This window comes from Panthera uncia, chromosome D1, assembly GCF_023721935.1.
Source record: "Panthera uncia isolate 11264 chromosome D1, Puncia_PCG_1.0, whole genome shotgun sequence".
In the NCBI taxonomy this organism is placed as follows: domain Eukaryota; kingdom Metazoa; phylum Chordata; class Mammalia; order Carnivora; family Felidae; genus Panthera; species Panthera uncia.
The window spans coordinates 45,906,036-45,921,842 of NC_064808.1; the positions used below are offsets into that span (position 1 = coordinate 45,906,036).

At 46.6% G+C, this 15,807-nt stretch overlaps 1 long non-coding RNA gene across 3 annotated transcripts; it reads left to right on the top strand.

Moving 5' to 3' along the window:
- The first annotated feature begins 219 nt into the window (after positions 1-219).
- On the top strand, positions 220-15,589 carry LOC125936100 (uncharacterized). Of its 3 annotated transcripts, none has more exons than XR_007461929.1 (4): positions 220-932; positions 2,166-2,315; positions 3,287-3,424; positions 3,888-4,143. It is a non-coding gene; the product is annotated as an uncharacterized LOC125936100 (long non-coding RNA). The 3 variants fall into 3 exon arrangements; XR_007461930.1 differs by having other exon boundaries at positions 3,292-3,424; XR_007461931.1 differs by lacking the exons at positions 220-932; positions 2,166-2,315 and adding an exon at positions 15,326-15,589 and having other exon boundaries at positions 3,193-3,424; positions 3,888-3,950.
- Positions 15,590-15,807: the final 218 nt, after the last annotated feature.

A 15,807-nucleotide genomic window follows, 5' to 3' on the forward strand; every position in this document is an offset into this window, starting at 1 on the left:
CCAAAAATGACTATTATCTATCTGTCTATCCATCCTCCATCCCACATGTTCTTGCTACAAAGTGAGTTTCATTCCTCCCACCAAGAGGTGGGATCTATGTCCATCCCACTGAATCTGGTCTGCACTCATGGCTACTCTCCCCAGTGGAGCACAGCGGAAATGATGCCATGTGACTTCAGAGACTAGGTCATAAAAGCAATCAGCTTCCGCCTGGCTCTCTCTTGGAACACATGTCTTGGGAGCCCTTATTGCCACCACGTAAAAGTCTGGCTGCCCTGATGGTGCCATGCTGGAGAAATCATGAGGAGAGACCACACAAAGAAAGATGTCCAAGGAGACTTGGCTGTCCCATCCCCCCCAGCTGTTCAAGTCTTCTTTGCCTAGGACTTACAGGAGTCCAGAAGCCTTTAAGATGCCCAGACACCATCTGACTGCAACTTCACATGAGAACCTGAGCCAGAACCACTCAACCAAGCTGCTACTGAAACTATGAGAGATGACAAGTGACTATTATTGCTTTAGCCAATAAGTTTTGGAGTGTTTGATCTATGTTAGCATCAACCGATAACTAATACAGATTTCGGTACCTGTAAGTGGGGAGGGGTGGGGGAGGTATGGCTGTAACAAAAAACTAAAAACACAGCAGCTTTGAGGCTTTGAGGACAGAAGTTGGAAGCGTATGGAAGAAACTGTGGAATCTGATGTTCTTCAAGGAGGCCACCTACAAGGGCTTAAAGTAAGGAAGGGCTTAAAGTAAGGAAGATCATGTTGCAAGATGGAGGGAAAGGGATCTTTGTTAGATAATGTGTTACTCTGCTCAGGCTGCCAGGACAAAATACCACAGACTGGGTGGTTTACACAATGAAAATTTATTTCTCACAATTCTGAAGGCTGGAAGTCCAAGATCAAGGGGCCAGCCAATTCAGTTCCTGGTGAGAGCTCTCCTCCTGGCTCGCAGATGGCCACCTTCTCACTGTGTCCTCACATGGCAAAGAGACAGAGCCAGCCCTACAAATTAGGGCCCCACTCTTATGACCTCATTACCTTTATCACCTCCTCACAAACGCTGTCTCCAAATGCGGTCACATCGGAGGTTAGGGCTTCGATCTATAAACTTTGAGGGACATAACCATTCAGCCCATAACATATAGCAAGGGAAATTGTAGCAACACTGTCTGCTGTGACAAAATGGAAAATAGGAAGTGTACTGTATGAATTGGATGATGCAGCAAAGAAAATTTCCAGGCAGAATGTCAGACATGCCATCTGACTTCGGGTTGCTTATAATAAAACATGAAAAGAGAGAAGACATGTTAAAGAAAGAACCATTGAGAACAAAGGAGCCAGGACTTGCTGGGTTTGGAAATAAAAATGTCTTACTCCTAAGCTCTCCAGACAGAAATGATACTAAAATTTTAAGTGGCCTCCAGGCAAAGATCAAATCTAGGAAAATATCAGGAAAATGTGGTATAAAGATGAACCTGAAGGAAGCAATATAAAACCCTTTATTAAGAACTTGGAAATATTTAAGGTGGTGATTCAAACTGGAAGAAAAAAAAGGTCCCTCATAGATCCTTACCAATAAACAATAGGGCTTCTGGTAATCTTAAGTGTGGTGTCCCACAGCAGCCTTCCAGAAAACTCACGGTAGAAAGAGGCTAGTCTCATTGATATGTGTGGTTGTGACTTTTATCTAAGGAGTAAGTGCCCGTAAGATTCACAGAAAGCTCACAATGATTGTAAAATGACTACATTGTCTGAAACACTGCCTGTTTAGACTAAAAGGTAGAGAGGCAGTGCAAAATTAAAATAGGTCTTTGGCCCTCCAACCTCCTGTAAGAAAGCAGACTGAGGAAAAGACTTAGCTGCCAACAACTACCATTTCTTATGGAAAAGAGAGCCTGGCTTAGAGGGCTGCTGCCTCTGAGCCCAGAGGGTAGAGCCAGGAGCCATCGAGAACCATCCCCAAGCAGTCGTGCTGAGTTCTAATCCAGAAAAGACCCATGCGCCCAGCAGAATTTCTGACTTGCTAAGGATCCCAGTGTATCTCCCATTTTCCCCTCTCATTTTTTTTTTTATAAGAGGACCTACAATAGTTATCCTATGCCTGTCCTACTGTTGCATATTATGTAGAGGGAAGGTAATGTGTTCCTTTATTTCACAAGCCCACAGATCAAGAGGAACTCTACAGGAAGAGCTGTATTTGAGAAATTCGTCCGGGGAGCCTCATCTGAACCTGGACCTGATTAGATGACAAGGCCTAGGACTTCAAGTTGATGCTGCAGCGTAATGAGACGTGGGGACCTTGGAAAGAGGTGAGTGTATTTTCATGTGGGAAATATAGGAATCATCAGGAGCCAGCAGGTAGACTGAAGTAGCCAACCTCCAATGACCCCACGGGTATTAGTGCCCCCACGTGGTCCCTTCTTACACGGCCTCAGGGTTGGTCCAGAGTGACCAGAAAATCGGGTAGGCCTTAAAGCCTCTCAACTTCTTCCTTGGACTCAGACCTTTTGCTCTGAGGGAAGCCAGCTGCCATGATGTGAGAACACTAATGCTGCCCTGTGGAGGGGCACAGACACCCTGCCAATCGGCAGCACCGGCTTGCCCGCCATGTGAATGGACCGCCTTGGGAGGAGACCTTCCAGGTCCAGTGAGGCCTTCAGATGGATACAGCCCTGGCTGCATCTGACCACGACCTCGTGAGAGGCTGTGAGCCAGAACCATCCAGCCACACTGCTCCAGAATTTCTGCCTCCAAAGAAATCATGAGAGAGAGAGAGAGAAAAAAAATGATTATTGCTGTTTTAAGCTACTACATTTTCAGGCAACTTGTTACATACCAGTAGAAAACAAACACAACTCTATAGGGTATGGAAAAGGGAACCTAATACAATCACTGGCAGTGGAGTAGAAAGGAAGTGGGCAGACACAGGAGAACACACAGACACTCAGGCAGCATGAGATTCCCTTGGCAAGCATAACAAAGGCAGCTTCCCTCTCCTGCTGACGTTCTGGCATTGAGGAGCAGGAGGTGACGTGCCTGGGGATGGTAAGACTTCGGAAGACAATTTCAAGAGGTGAGCTGGCCGTGTTAGATGGGACTAAACCTGCCCAGGTCCTGGCTTTGTTGTGACAAAGGAGGCCTTTCCATTTACCTGTGACATCTATCTGTTACCTGTGACAAAGGCAGGTCAGGGATTGCCAACCCCATATTACAGAGGACAAAAGTGAGTGTCCCACTTGGGAATGGGCTTGTCCAGGCCCTGGGCACTTTTTCCTCCCAGAACAGCTCTCTGTTAAAGCTACCTTTGCCTGCCAGAGGAATCAAAGAATCCAAAGTGTCTCAAAACGGGGCCGGAAACACGCATTAAGGAACAACATGGAGAGACAATGCAGGCCAACTGCTCTGATGGGGACTCTCAGTAAGTAATAACAGACTTTGGCTGCCTTAAAACAATCTTTCACACCTATTAAAATCTGTGCCTCGGGATGTGAAAGCTGAACTAATATCATCGTTCAGATTATGTCCTTCTTCCCCATGTGGCCTCCGGCCTTCCTGGCTCTTTGAGCTTCATCCATATTATGTGAGGTTCGACTGACTGGTCTCTTAGGCTCCATGTGGCTCTGACAATGTAGGATTTGCAAGGGATTTGTGGGACCTTCAATACTGATGTTGGCATAATAATACCAGGCCATTCCCATTTCGAGTCTCCAATCTGTAAAATCAATGCCAAACAGGAAATTGCAGGCAGTAATTTATTCCAAATTTTCCCACCATGGGACTTACTTTATATACATTGCTACATGGACTCTAATAAAATATTGAACAAAAGAGGTTTCTGCCAGCTTCCCCAGCCCCCTGACATATGCTCCCCTTTCTGCCAGATACCTCTGGAGAGGGGACTTCCCCGGGACTACAGCTGTTCAAGAATAACTGCAGAGAGCCAGGTGGGAGGTCGTTTGCAAAAACAACACAGCCTGTAAAATAGAATGGAATGACATAAAAGAAAATAACACCATATGAAATAAAATAATAAAATGGCCAAGCTAAATTAATGTCAGAGGACCCAACACCCACTCTTAGTCTCAGAGTATCCACCTGTCCAGCCCTAGCCAGTTGACGTGGTCCACCCAGGCCCTCGGAGCAATGGGGATCATCCTGGCAAAACAGTAAGATGAAGTGGGGTCTGTGTTGACGCCACAGCCCGTGCTGGCACCTGTTCTGCTGTACTTGGCTTTGGGGCCCAAGTGAGCATGGAGCTGATACTGAATTTCATTACCCTTCCCACCAAAGAATAACAAACCTCCATCTTTCCCTATTACATCAATATCTGCCATAGCACATAGGATTAGAAATACCTAGAAACCCAGAAACCTAGTAATGAAACCTCAGGAATCTGAAGGCTAAACTTTGATGCCTCCCCACAAAGCAGCCATACCTGAGAGCTTTGGGTTGGGGATGCATCTGCTCTGAACAAGGAAATGACCAGCGTGGAGCTGAGCACATCATGAGCCGGCACAGGAAGCAGAAATGGGTTAGCAGAATATGCATAATCATTACAAGGCATGGGACAGGGGAACTGGATGGTGTTTAAATCGTTTGTGCCTAAAGAGGTCAATGTCACCCAGGGGAGTCAAGGTTGACAGCACACAGCCCACCCTGAAGCGGAGCCTCGTATCATATGTATGTGGCTGATGTAAGTACAGCTGTGATTAGGTTAACTGTTGGAGAAACGAAATACAATGGGCTTGCTTCTTAGCTCATCTGTTTGTTGTCTTTACAAATTCCTAAACAAAGGGTGCTTGCTGATACCTTTAAGGTACTGACTAAATTATGATGTGTGCAGTAGCTACCATGATGCTCAGCAGAAACAAACCTAGGAAGCAGATCCCTGTTCCTTCCCCTGACAGAGGAAAGAGGGAGAGCCTCTTTCTGCTCCAGTATGAGCCTCTCCTTATCCTTTAAATCCCCTTTTCACTTAGCAAAGGGTATACCCAAGATGAGATCTCATCTGTCTTGACTCCTAGTCCAGTGCCCTTTCACTGAGCCATGAAGAAGCAGAACTCAGAGACTGGGCCGGGAAACAACACCAACTTTCTATCTGGTGAAAATGGAACAACAATGACCCCATTTCCTGTCTCAGGTCTGCACACATGTGCACACACAAGCCTACCCACTACTAAGCATTGGCACCCCGATGTGGAATGGGGGGTGAAGATGTGAGGACAGAGCCATTGGATTGGCCCAGTTTCCCGGAAATACAGAGGCATGAGTGCAGAGGGCACGAAGCCTGGCTACAGGATAGCAGACACCTGGCCCTCTCCCACCCAAGTAGACTACCCACCAGTTCTCTGGCAGCCCATAATGGTTGTGTGCTATAACCGACCTTACTTCTCACAAACCTGCCTCCTCTCTGACCTCATCCCCTATCACCACCCTCACCCCCAGCCCCACTCCAGCCCTAAAGATATTGCCTCTGTGCAAGGATGATGGCACCAGAGCCTCACTCTTCCTCTATGAACCGTGACTTAGCTCACCTGAAGGCCCAAGGCACCCAGTAGCCTCTTCCATCTCCAGCCCTGAAGACATCAACCCAAATCCCATCCCCTTGGTCAGTGTCTGCACAGGCCCAGCGGCCCCAGGCAGGGTGAAGACAGACAGCAGGACCCTCGTTCTAGACCCAATGCTGCACCCAAGAGACCAGGAGGTTATATTCCCACCAGCGATACATAAGGGCTCCAGCTTCTCCACATCCTCCCCGTACTTGTTATTTATTGTTTTATGGATAATAGCCATCCGAATGGGTGTGAAGTAATGTTGCTTTGAGGTTCCGACTTGCATCTCTCTAGTGGCTAATGGTGTTGAGCATCTTTTCATGTACTTACTGGCCATCTGTATGTCTTCCTTGGAGAATTATCTATTCAGACTGGGTATTCTAGGCATATACCCAAAAGAACTGAAAGCAAGGATTCAGATACTTGTGCACCAATGTTTACAGCAGCATTATTCACAATAACCAAGAAGTGGAAACAGCACAAGTGTCCATCACAGATGAATGGAAAAGCAGAATATGGTATATCCATACAATGGAATATTATTCAGCCCTAAAAAGAAATGAAATTCTGATCCATGCTACAGTATGAATGAACCTGGAAAACATGCTAAGTCAAAGAAGCCAGTCACAAAAGGACAAAGATCCCATAGCTCCACTTATATGAAGTACGTAAATGGGGCAAATCTATAGACACAGGAGGGAGAACAGTGGTTAACAGGGGCTGAGCTGAGGGTAGGGAGATACAGGGAGTTGCTGCTTAATGGGCAGAGTCTCTGTTTGGCATGATGAGACAGTTCTGGAAATAGATAGTGATGATGGTTACCCAATATGGTGAATGTACATCAGACCCTCTGAATGGCACACTGAAAAATCATTAAAATGGCAAGTTTTATGTTATGTATATTTTGCCACAATTTAGAAAAAAGACAACAAAGTTAATCAATGTACTTCACCATTTTAATGGACAATGGGAGCAAACACAGGCTGATTCCCTCCTGATTTCTCCCACCAAAGGCTTTGAGGAGGATAGACACAGGAGGCCAGCCGAGCTCCCGGGACTTAAGCACATGCAGAATTAAATAGGGGGCTCTCCCAGGAATTCTGAGGGCAGGCAAGAGCTCTGGGGGAAATTCTCTAAGTGGCGACCAAGCGGTGACCAGGCCTGCAGGAGAGGCAGAGAAGCTTCCAGGATGGGGCGGGGCTGGTGGAAGCAACCGAGCTCACTACATGTGTAAGACAAGGCCTACACACTTTCTCTAGGTTTCTCAGTGGCAGGCATTTGACCCCAAACTAACCAGAAAATTGCTGCTGCATAGTGTTAAAGCCAGAGGAGCAGATAAGCCACCCTTGCCTGTCAGGGGTGAGGCATCGTAGGAGGAGCTCAAGTTTGGGCATCAGATGGACACTTACCACGAATATGGCCTTAAACAAGTCACTTGACCTTGAAAAGACCCTAGCTATCCACTGTAAAACAGGGACAGTAAAATCTGTACAGTGTGCATTTGTTGTTGTTGTTCCTGTTTTCTATATAGTATGATGTTCTGACATCATAAACTTTTCTGACCAGGGAGACACTGCCCCTCAGGGCAATCTGATTCTTAGAGATAACAAAGAACTCAGCTGGGAGCACAGCTTTGACGTGCAAACTAAGCAATCCCGACAGCCTCAGCTCCTCTATCTTGCCTGCCCTTATACCCCAGGAGGCAATATTCCTCTGCTTTAACCATCCAAGGGCCAGGGGCCAGGCAACTAGGAACCACTCTATAGCTTAGAGCCTGCCCAAAAGATTCAAACTAACCAGTCCTAAACTGTTCTCTCTGCCCTACCTTGTCTCTGCCATGGAAACCCCAATAAAGGCTCTGGCCTAGTGCTTTCTACTCATCCCCATCTTCCCCACCTGACCCAAAGCTGGCACTCGCCCTGTGACCATGTGGCACACAGTGACCCCCTATCAAGGATCTGTGAGTGTAGTGAATTTTGTTTTCTCGTGCCTCTCCTGTGTCCCACTTGTAGCCATACCTGACCAATCATCGCCTAAAAGAACAGAACAACCCACCACACAGGACTGATGCAAGACTGGTAACTGAATACCTATTACATGCCACATAGAGTCCTGTCAACAGCCCTGCAAAGTAAATGCTACTGGCCCTCCTTTATTGGTGAAGTAAGTGAGGCACAGATAACTAAAATAACTTCATTGTTCATGCATCAAATATTTTTTAATGCCTTCCATGATTCCAGACCCTGGGGAAACAGCAGTGAACCCAACATAGTCTGTCCTCAAGCAGCAGCACCCATCCAAGAAGAGAAGACAAGCCAGGTGATTTCAGTATGTTTCCTGAGTATAAGGATGGGGATGTGCTGAGAGCTTTAGGAGAAGCAAGGGGGGGAGGGTTAGTCTGGAACGTCAGGCAGAATGTCCCAGAGGCAATAATAAGAAAGGCTAAGAGGACAGTGAGGAGAAGAAAGGAGCCTGGCAGGTCACTGGGCTGGGATTCAGGTAAAGATCGAATGAGGCCCAAATATGCCATGTGCTTGGCCCCCAGTAGACACTGGAAGGGGTCATCTCTGCCCTCCACCAAATCAGAGAAAGAACAAAGAACACTGGCTGGGGATTCAAAGACATGCATCTCATCCCAGCTCTCCTGCTCATTTGCTGACTGGCCTTGAGTGAGCCACACCCTCACCCTGGATCTCAGTCTTCCACCTGTGAAGAAGCAGGTTGAAATGTTTGGCCTCTGAAGTTGGGTCCACCTCATTCATTCAGCCAACATTTATCAAGTGCCTTTTTTGTGTCAGTCACTTTTCTGGAAGGTCAGAATATGTCACTGAGAAAAAGAGATAACCCCTGCCCTAATGGAGCTAACGTTGTAGTGGAGGGAAGCCGGGCAATGAGCACAAATACATGATAAGCAAATAAGTTATATGTATTTTTAGAAAGTGCTAGGTGCTTTGAAAGAAAAGAAAAAGTAGACTGGGGTTAGTTTTCATTTTAAATAAGGAGATTAGAACAGGTTGCAGTGAGGAGGTATTTTTGATGGTAAAGACTTTAGGGAGGTAAGATTTCAAGCCATCGAGAGATCTGGGTGAGGAACAATTGGGACAAAGGAAATACAGCAAAGGCTCTAAACAGAGGGTGCCCACCGTGTTAAAGAAACAGCGAGAAGGCCAGCATGCTTGCATCAGAGTGAGGAAGGGAATAACAACAGAAATTAGGCCAAAGAGGTGAAGGAGGTAGCTAGGCAGGTCAGGAAGGCCTGGTAGGCTGCTATAAATTCTCTATAAACTTGCTCTGAGGCCCCCACGCTCCCAGGCAGCCCTTTTTAATTTACTTGGGCCCCTGGCAGGAACTTCAGGACAGCAATTCCAGCCCAGCCTGTTCTGTCAGAGGCGGGCTGTGGCACTATCTCAGGAATGGCTCCATGTGTCTTGGCATTGAACTTGGCAGTCTGGAGTCAGGCTTGCAGTGTGGCCCTCCCACAGAGAGGCCATGTGCCCAGGGCCTCTCCTACCCCATCCCACCCCTCAGCAGGGCTCCCGCTCTTCCTCTGGCTCAGCCTATCTCCTCCTTGCTGGGCACAAAGGAGAAAAGAGGAAGGCACTGACTGTGTTCTGGGTTGATGCTTTTCCCAGCCAATGCCATTACTGCTAATTGAACTTTATTGTTCACTCCATCACTTTGAAACCCATTTCAGCCCCCAATTGCTCTCTGTGCCTCTGAAAAGTAAAAAATCGCTTGGGCTTGAACTGAGCAATAATTATCTCAGCATTGTGAGGCCAGCTAGGCCCCTCACCCTAGCCCATTACCTCTCTCCTCTTTCCAACTTGGAACAAAAAATATGAACCAATGTAAAAAAAGTCATTTATTCTCTACTTTACAAGCTGTGCCTCAAATAGTTTGTCGAGGCCTTTTTAAAACCACTCTCCTCACTCACATTCTGCTCAGAAGTTTGCTTTATCTTTTCCTTGACCATTGATTTTTGCATCTTGTTGGATTGTTCTGTGCTCCTCAGGAATTAATAACAAATTAGCCCAAGTCTAATGAGCTGCAGCTCAGACAGCTGGGCTTACCTGGACAGCCAGTCTGCACTCTGCTTCTCTTCCATTTCATGCCAGGAGAAGGGGGGTGCCCCAAAGATGGAGGCCAGGCTGGAACACAGCCTGGGGGTCCTGGTCTTACTTTGCATTGCCCAGGAAGAATAGGCAGCTGCTCTGCTTGATCTTGGAGTTCTGATGATTGAATGTAGACCACTGAGATAAGGGGCCAGAGATCTATGGAGAATGGTGGATGGATGTCGTTTTGAATCCAAACTTAACTAGTTATTGGTTATGTGGCCTCTGGCAAGTGTCCTGGTGATTGGGGGGGGGGGGGCTACAAAGTGTCCCAAGGGTGTCCTGAGGGGGCATCCAGCTGCAGGTTGTGCTGGGTCTCAGCAATGGGAAGGACTAAGGATGGTGATGGAGGAAGCTAAGGAAGTACAAGTCTGGAGCTGGGGCCATAGTCTGACTAGAGCACAGACCCCTGAACGGGAAAATGGGAATCTGGAGCTCAGTGTTCAGTCTGGGGTCACCGAGTATTCAGGTTCAGTTCAGGCTGGTATCAGTGACCAAGAAGTTCTACATGGGCCCTTGGGTTCTGAGAAAGACTCTAACTGGGACCCTGTACTGCATGCAAACAAGAAACATCACAGTGGCTAAGAGCAGAGACTGGGAGCCACACTTCCTGGGCCCAAATCCTGACTTGGCCATTTACTAGCTGTGTAAGCTCAGACAAGTCTCTTAACTTTTGTGCCTCAGTTTCCTCATCTGTAAAATGGGGCTAATCATTGTACCTCATGGAGTGATTGTTAAGATTAATGAACTAATATATGTAAAGGCCTTAGAGAAGTGCCTGACACCTGGTAGGTGCTATAGAGGGTTAACAAAAAAATAAAATAAGGAGAAGGAGAGGAGAAGAAGAAAGGAGGTAAGGAAGGGAGGGAGGGAGGGAGGAGGAGGGAGGGAAGGAAAGAAGGAAGGAAGGAGGGAAGGGAGGTAGGAAGGAAGGAGGGAAGAAGAAAAAAAAGAAAGGGCTGGATGAAGGGAAGGAAGGAAGGAAGGGAGGGAGGAGGGAAGGAAGGAGGGAAGGGAGAGAGGGAAAAAGGAAGGAAGAATAAAAGAAGAAAGGCAGAGGCTGCCAGGACAGAGAATGAAGAAAGATCTTCCCTGGAAAAAATAAAAGATGAGGATGATTTGGCCCTTTGGGGAGGTTTGCAATTTTATCTCCATGATGTTTCTCAGGCCAGAAAGAGCCCCAAGTCTGAGAGCTCTCTTTGTAGCTAACACTTACACGTAGCCTATACCGTATGCCAAGCACTGTTCTAGCTGCTATGCATGCATTAATTCATAAATCCTCATGATAACTCTACTTTACACATGAGGAAAAAAAGTTAAAGACTCAGAAAAGTTAAATGACACAATACTCTTTCTCCCCATGGGCTTATCTTCCATTTGTGGAGAACCTAGAAGCCCCAGGACAAGGCCGGTTTCAGCCTATCTTCCAAAACTTCTGTCAGAGAATTAGGTTTGAGGAAACAGCAGAGATTTGACTTTCTGGAGGCCAAAACAGACATTTTGGAGGCTTCTAACCCTATCTGAACCTCATGGCTCAGGTAATAGGCCAGTGGCCCGAGAACAAATTTCCAAGATTATTCTCACTTTGAATGCTATAAGCATTTTCAAGCTAAGAAAGACTGAACTTTCCATTAATGTTCATGTTTTACAATATCCTTTGGTGAAATTAAAAAACAGTACAGGTTGGAGCCAGATAACAAATTGCAAGCCTCCAAGCCCATCTCAACATGACACTTGCGTGGAATTAACAGTGATAATATTATGACAGGAGACTGATCTCTCTGCACACATCGCCAGAGCCAAACACCCAGAGGCTGGCGGTGCAGAAACACAGCTCCACTCAGCCATGCTCCACGTCCCCTACGCCAGGCGTTTCCATAGTCTTAACTGGATAACAACCACAGCCCCTCCTGGGAAATCACTGCTTCGGAAATGTTTTACACCGATGACAAGAGAAACAGCTGTAATTTGTCATTATAGAAATATCCAATTATCAGGCCACTGAGTGATGACTGCAGCCTCCTGTCCTCACTGCCATCAGTCTGGGCTCTGAGCTACACACCTGTCACAGCCGGGACCTGCTGGGCGACAGCCATGGAAGAGCCCAGCTTCCCTTCCCAGCACCTCGGGAAGGGCCGGCAGCCCCTGCCTCTGGCAGAAGCAGGTGCCTCCAAGGCCTCCTCCTGATCCAAGTGCAGGAAGAGCAGAGTATAAGCAACAACACCTGGCTGAACGGCCTCCTCCTCCAAGCAGGCTGCAGGAGTCACTCCTCGGCTTTCCCACCAGAGGATGGATTGGACTGTGAGAAGTTAAGGGGCTGAGACTTTGAAGCCAGGCAAGCCTGGGTTCAGTTCATGTCCCCAGGATATCCTAGCCATGTGCCCTATGAGGCACACTGGGGACAGAACCTTCCGTGGGTGGAAGGCACTAGGGAAAAAGCAAAGGAATGGAAAACAGCTGAATCCGGTACAGCGATAATGAGCCAGCATTTATAGGTACTAATTACGTACTTTAACCGTTTTTATCCTCACAACCATCCTACACAGTGGGCTATTATTATGTCTATTTTACAGTTGGGGAAACTGAGGCAAAGGATGGTTAAGGGATTTCACCAAGGACACCTGGCCCTGAGGGGCAGACATGGGTCTGCACCCAGCAGTCTAGTTCAGGGGTTGTGTTCCTAATGTTTTACACTCCTCATACCAAATATTACTCTTGTCTATGTCCCAGGTACTATGTTAAGTTTTTAATACACATTATGTCATTTAATCCTCACAATACATAATCCCCAGCGTACAGATGAGTAAAGTGAGGCACAGAAAAGCTACATCACTTACCCAAGTTCACACGGCTGTTAAGTGGCAGAGCCAGAGCTCAAATCCAGGTCTTTTAGATACCCAGCCACTATCTACCTATTCATACTGCACTGTGGGTCCCTGATTACTTTCTATGCAGATTTGCATTTAATTAATTTGCCCAACAACTTCAGAGAATGATACTATTATTTACTCCAATGTATACAAGAGGAAGGTGAAGATCATAGAATCTATGTAGATTACAGTCGGTAGTTGAGGATCCAGGATTCAAATCCAGATGCCATCTGGCCCCCTCTCTGCTACACTAACCTCCTACCCTAACCCAATGCCTGCTCATATACAGAACATGTGAATTTGAATTCAGTTGAGCTGAAGTGTGAATGAGCTGCTCAGCACCTGAGTCAAATGCCACCTCCTTCAAGGTGGCCTCCCTCAATCCCCTGACAGAAGTTGTCTCTTCCTCTGTTTAATCTCTGACCTGGCTTTTGTACCCAGAAGGGCTCTTGATCACTTCTATGGACAGTCATGCTGTGATGGAGCGAAATCTCCTATGCAGAGAAGTTAAATGTGGTCTGGCCCGGCCCCGACCTCATTGCGGTGACACTGGAGAACAAAGTCAGTGAAAAGAGGGAAGGTGGCCATGAGAGGGCCTGGTCCACGGGGCCAGAGGCCTTGTGAGAAACAAGAACCACAAAGACAGGAAACAGAGAAGAGAAGAGACCACAACACAGAACTTGGGGAAACAGTGAGCAACCGGAGGAAAAGTCACTCACCTGGCAAGGCCAAGGAGACTGGATCCTAAAACTGACATGGAGAGAGCTGAGAATTAACACAAAAATAAAAGGCACAAAATTTAGCAGCAATGATACCAATGGGGTTGAGGGTAAAGGAGGGTAAAAGTTAGATTTGTTGCAAATTATTTAAGAAGCGATTTGAACCTAAGTTCCCTTCCCCCAACTCTATGCCCCCAGGTGACTGCCCTCCCTGTCCAGAGAGGACTAGAGGTTTATTCTTTAGAGAGGACAACACAGATGGTGTCTGGACTGAGGGACAACAGAACCAGTTGAAGGCCAGTGTACCATGTTGAATGAAGTGACCACAACAGACAGAATGTTCAGGTTCTCGTCTTGCTTCCTGAACTGGGCTCCCAGAACATCAGCATCCAGGCCTTTTTTCCAGGCAGGAGAGTGAAAGAGTCAATAAGAAGAATCTAGCTGGTTCAAGAGGAAGGATTTTTAAAAGTTACGTTGGAGTTTTCCCCAACAAGTGGCACCACTAGATTACCCTACAGATGAGTTCCCAGTTGACAAGCACCAATGACAGCTTTTTAGAACCCCACTCCTCGGTGCAAAGATATGCAGGGATCACCAAGCTCGTCTGAGAAGTTTCCAGCATGACGGACAGAGACCAAAAGTACAAGGGGCAGGGGAGCAACCTGAAGGAAACAGAATGTAGTTGAAGTAGGTAATTAAAGTTCTGCCCCTCTCTAAAGGGTGGAGAAGAATCTACAAAGCACGGTTTGGCCATATGAGATATGCCCTCCCTGAGCACGTCCTGTTCACCATAAGTCACCAGAAATTTGGGGACAGCTCTCCTGTCCAGCCACAGAGAGCCTGTATCACCTCCTCTACTTGGGAAACAATTCTGACTTCTTGGCAATGTCATCTTCCATGTGAAAAGTGTCAGCTACATGCCAAGTCACCACTGACTCTGCCTTAGGATCAGGGTGCATGAGGGCACAACCAATGGCTCGCCATGCTAAGAATAAAGGGTCAGCAAGCACATGTCTCAGTAGGGCCGTCTACTCTACCATAGAGGAAGACAGGAAAGAAGAAAGGGAAAGAGGTAGGTTTAAAATGGAGACAATGAGGAATTCTCCCTCTGCCAACTGTTTAATATCATACTTGGCTTTCCATCACTCTTTGTTATAGATTTTCTGAATCACAGCCCACAGAGGAGGCACCCAGTCAGCCCTGAGATTGTTTGTTGCACTTGCCCATTGTAAAAACTACATTTCATAACCAAAAGATGAGCTAATATTCTACTTCAATATCAGTAGTAAAAAGCAAATAACTTTGGGCACGAGAACCAAGATATATGAAGGGAAGTTTAATGCTCCCATAGAGAAGCAAATATTTGTACTTATTAATATCCTGAAACCCATGTTGCCATGAATAGTTCCTTCTCCTTTTATCCCACGCTTTTGTCTAACACAGTGATATATTGCCACCCTTTCAAAATCCTGACACAGATGACATTGAAGCAAATTATGTACCTCAGCCAGATTTCTCAGTTGAAATGGAGATAGCTGATGTGTACATTTTTCCATCTAATTAACATTCCACAGTTTGAATAGCTGTTATCATGCCCTGGGTCCCATATGAATGGGTGAATAGATAGAAAGATCCATAAACAGCTTGGCTTGCATAGAATGAGATTTTTTCTCCAGACAGAGAGAAAATGGAATGAATCATTGTCATCTGGATGGTAGCAGCCATCAGAGACTAACACAAGCACACCCTCCCCTGTGTTCAGAACACAAGTGTGTTGCTTAGCACCAGCAGCCATCCCTGAAGGATCTTTGTCCACTCCCAGGCTCTATATTTGGCCATGTAACTTTTTTCACCCAGGTCTTTGTTTATGCTGCGTGGTGGTTTCCAAAAATTTGTCCCCAATTTTTTTATACTCTTTCACTCAACAGGTGTAGATGAATTCTCCTTTCCCTGTACTTAGTGATTCAATTCCAAGAGAATATAGCAGAAGTGATGGTGTATAACTTCTGAGACTAGGTCAAAAAATGCATCTCTCTCTCTCTCTCTCTCTCTGTCTGTCTCTCCAGTCACTCACTCTGGAGAAAACCAGTTGCCATTGCAAGAGGTTCCCAAGCTCCCAAGTTCCCAAGCAAGAGCCATATAGACCCATGGAGAATAATTGAAGCCTCCTGCCAAGAGCTATGGGGATGAACCATCTTGGAAGGGGATCCCCAGCCCCAGACAAGCCTTCAGATGAAACCACAGCCTAGCCACCATCATGACTGCAACCTCATTAGAGACCCTAAGCCAGAACTGCCCAGCTAAGCAGCTCCTGTATTCCTGACTCTCAGAAACTGTATGATATAATGTCTGTTGGGTTTTTTTTTAATTTTTTAAATGTTTATTCATTTTTGAGAGAGAGAGAGACAGAGAGAGAGAGTTGGGAGGAGTGGAGAGAGAGGGAGGCACACAATCCAAGGCAGGCTCCAGGTTCTGAGCTGTCAGCATAGAGCCCAATGCGGGGCTTGAACCCACAAACCGTGAGATCATGACCTGAGCCGAAGTCAGA